A 4203-nucleotide genomic window follows, 5' to 3' on the forward strand; every position below is an offset into this window, starting at 1 on the left:
ACACTATTCGAAAGAATATTTGCACCCCTATATTCATTGCAGTGTTATTTGTATTAGCCAAGGTTTTGAAGCAGCCCAAGTGTCCATCAGTAGATGAGGGAATAAAACCACTATGGTACATTTACACCATGGAATACTACTTGTCCATAAAAAGGAAGAACATTCTAACCTTTGGGACAGCATGGATGGACCTGGGGAGTGTAATGCTAAGTGAATAAGACAGTTAGTAAAAGACAAGTACAGTGGAGCCTTGACTTCCGAGTTTAATTGGTTCCGAGACCGAGCTCGTTAAGGAGCTCGTTAACTCAAATTACTCTATCAACTCAATGCAAAAAATCGGCCTAGAGACAGCTGGTATCTCCAAAAAACTCGTTAGTCGGGACACTCCTAAGTCAAGGCCCCACTGTACCATATGATTTCACTCAAATGTAAAATTCAGTGAACAAACTGGACTAACAAGCAATAGAGACAGACTCATAGAGAGCAGGCTGACAGCTCTGGTGGGAGGGTGTTGGGATGGAGGGATTGAGCAAAAAGGAAAAAAAAGAGAAAGAGCTCATGGACAGGACAAGTGTGGTGACTCGGGGAGAAGCAGGGTGAGTGGAGGTAGAAGAGGATATAGGGGTGATAAATGGTGATGGAAAAAGAAAAGAAAAAGAAAAAATAAACCAGAGACATTAAAGAGCAACACGATTCAATTCAGGAACTCAGAGAGATGCATTTGACTCCAGATCATCCAATTCGGATGGAGGATTCAAGGGTCCTTCAGGATAAAGTTATACTGAAGAAAAGATACAGAGACACATTTTCAGTAAAATAAAGTGTTAATTAGAGGAACAAGTAAATACTTTAGAAAGTATATTTCTGTCTTGTTGCAAAATTACACCCTAAAATCACGAAGTGAAACATTTAAAAAGCAGGGGGCGGGAGGAAAGGTTTCCTAGCTAACCCAAGAGGGGTCCATTTGGCATTGTCTGGCTTCCTGTCATAACTTAAAGAAAACTTTCACAAGGTCCAGAGCCCTTGATGCCCTGCAAGGGAAGGAATCGTGTTTCCTCAAAGTTCTTGCAGCAGGAACCCCCCTAGCAGGTACCAACCTTGACTTCCAATGGAACAGTACATCTACAGAAGGAAAAGTGATGGCGTCTACATCATAAATCTGAAGAGAGGCTTCTGGTAGCCTGGGACCCGCTGCTATTGAACAGGGTGATGTCAGCGTCATATCCTCCAGGAATGCTGGCCTGTGGGCTGTGCTGAAGTTTGCTGTTGCCACCGCAGCCGCTGCCACTGCCGGCCACTTCAGTCCCGGGACCGTCACCAGCCAGATCCAGGCAGCCTCCCGGGAGCCGCGACTCCTGGTTGTTTCTGCTCCCAGGGATGACCACCAGGCTCTCACAATGGCATCTGAGGCTAGCCTGCTTACCCTCGCTCTGTGTAACACGGACTCTCTGTGCTGTGTGGACGTGGCCAACCCTGCAACAAAAAGGAGCTCACTCAGCGGGTCTGATGTGGATGCGGCCCGGGAATTTCTGCGCATGTGCGGCACCATCTGCGAGCACCTGCAGAGGGTCGCAGCTGATCTCTATTTCTGCAGATGCACCGAGGAGACCGAAAAGGAAAGCAACCCTGCTTAAAAGGCTGTGTGACTGAGGAGGAATTTCAGCGTGAATAACTGCTGCTCAGCCCGAGGTCACAGGCTGGCCTGAAGGCCTGCGGGTGTCCTCCGTGCCTGTTCAGCAGTTCCCTGAAGACTGGTCTGCAGCTCCCATGGCTCCGACCACTGAAAGCGCAGGAACGACCAATGAGTGGTCATCAGCTGCTTCTTCAGAGAAAATGAAAACGTTGATGGAAACTGAAGTTCCAGGGAGGAAAAAGATTACAATAAAGGCAGGTGTTATGGAAAGAGTATGTCCCCCTTAAAATTCATCTGTTGAAGCCCTGTCCCATCAGTGGGGCTGCATTTGGACAGGTGATGGGGCTGCATTTGGACAGGTGCTTTGGGGAGGTAATTAAGGTGAAATGAGGTCATAAGGGTGGAACTCTGATCCGGAGAACTGAGGGCCTTGTAAGAAGAGGAAGGGACCAGAGCTCAGGCTCTCTTCCCACAGAGCAAGAGAGGATATATGGAGAAGGAGCCAGGAAGAGAACTCTCACCAGAAACCAACCCTGATGCCACCTTGATCTTGCACTTCTGACCTCCAAACCTGTGAGGAAGTTATTTTTTGTTGTTTAATTCACCTATTTCATGGTGTTTTGTTATGACAGCACTAGGAAAGTGCTGAGATTACTTAGTAACCTCTAAATAGATTATTCTACAGGAGAGCAAGGATTGCTTTTCTAACAAAAATAAATAGGGGGTAGAAGATAAAATAAAATATATAGTATCAAAATAGGCAGATAATAGTAAAGTAAGAGGCAACATGGTTTGTGAAAATCATATACTTGCCAGGATAATAATAACAGGATTCTACATATTACTGCCTGTTTCACTTAAATCTGCAATAAAATCAAAGGATTGTGCTGTTCACATCACAGAGCTTTTCAGAGCCCAGCATACTTCTCTGTTGTCTTTTATCTGCCTACAGATAACACCATCTTTTCCCTTCGTGCACTCTGATTGAGATGCTGCGATGACAGTGTGAGAATGCATGAAAGCTCACAGCCAGTATCCTATATAATAAAACCTTAAGATGCAAATTGACTGAATGGCAGAATGACCAGTTGCTATGACACACACTGACCACCAGGGGGCAGACACTCAACACAGGAGCTGCCCCCTGGTGGTCAGTGTGCTTCCACAGGGGGAGCGCAGTTTAGCCAGGAGCCAGGCTCATGCCTGGCAAGCGCAGCAGTGGTGGTGGTGGCAGGAGCCTCTCCCACCTCCATGGGGAGCAGGCCTAAGTCAGCAGTCAGACATCCCCAGAAGGGTCCTGGACTGTGAGAGGGTGCCAGCAGGTTGATGGACTCCCCTCACCCCCAGTGTATGGATTTCATGCACCGGGCCTCTAGTGGGACTATACCAGGCTTGGAGAAGAACTGTTGCTTCGGAGATCACAAGCCACTCAGGGGCAACAGACGGTCAATTCACAATGTTACAGAGAATGGTACTATATTCAATGTCTTATCAGATGCCCAAGTGGACTTTTATGGAATGTTAAAAACATTACAATAAAAGTATGAGTGTGGAAAAGAAAATAGTATGATTGCTATAATCAGATCTAATAATATTCCACGTCAATAGAGTATTTTTGCCTTCATGGAAAAATATCTTCTATATAAAGGAGTTTAGAGATTAAATAATTTAAATGATAGAAATTATACTTGTGAAGTTCCCAAATAATGAGTATCACTAGTTTATTCAGAGGGTACCTCAGCACTCAACTTCCTGGTTGTATGTGTGTAACCAAAGTACCCCAAGCCATCTAGCCTGTTCCTTCGCCAGACAATTCTCATTTCATGGGAGATACAGCACATCACAGTACTGTGGATGAGTCCTTAAAAGGAGGAGTGTTCATTTTCCATGCCTTGTTCACTACTTTGGATTCTTGATTCTCTCTCACCATCTCATTTTCTTTAGCTGCTCTTCTCTTTGGCACGTGGCTGTAGCTGCTGCCACAAATGGACAGAGAAAATTTCCTCTGTAATCACCAAATTAATTCTAACCTGAAACTTCTACATAAAACAGAATTTTTATTAAAAATTTGGAAGTAACAGAGGAGAGATATTACCCAATGAAGAGGAAAAATATACAAATCATTATTTTTCTGTTGGTTAGTCTTACAGCAGGGAATTTTCACTGGCCTGCCCCAGGTAGTTTTTGCAAATCTTTCCTTCTCCTGTCTCCTTTTCCAGTCTCCCAGTGTTTTACAGATCTAGCCAGAAGACAACTCCATAATTCCAATTATTTATTATACAAAACAATTGAGCTTTCACTTTGTTCTATGTTAATTCATAAGACTAGCCTTAAAACCCATTTTTAAAATTATTATTTAGTAAAATTACTTTTTTGTATAATCTTCTATGATATTTAGCACACACATATTTGTGTGACTACTACCATAATTAGAATACAGAATGGTTTCATTACCCCCAAAACTCCCTTTTACTATCCCCACCCCTAAGCTCTGGCAACCACTGATGTGTTCTTCCTCACCATAGATTTCTGAGGATGTCCTACAAATGAAATGATAGGTTATGTCCTTT

The 4203-nt window shown here is 43.9% G+C and overlaps 1 pseudogene; it reads left to right on the forward strand.

Annotated features, from left to right (window-relative positions):
* Positions 1-516: 516 nt before the first annotated feature.
* LOC102770296 lies at positions 517-1634 on the forward strand (annotated as a pseudogene).
* Positions 1635-4203: the final 2569 nt, after the last annotated feature.

The sequence above is a fragment of the Myotis davidii genome, unplaced genomic scaffold, assembly GCF_000327345.1.
Source record: "Myotis davidii unplaced genomic scaffold, ASM32734v1 scaffold42, whole genome shotgun sequence".
Taxonomy (NCBI): domain Eukaryota; kingdom Metazoa; phylum Chordata; class Mammalia; order Chiroptera; family Vespertilionidae; genus Myotis; species Myotis davidii.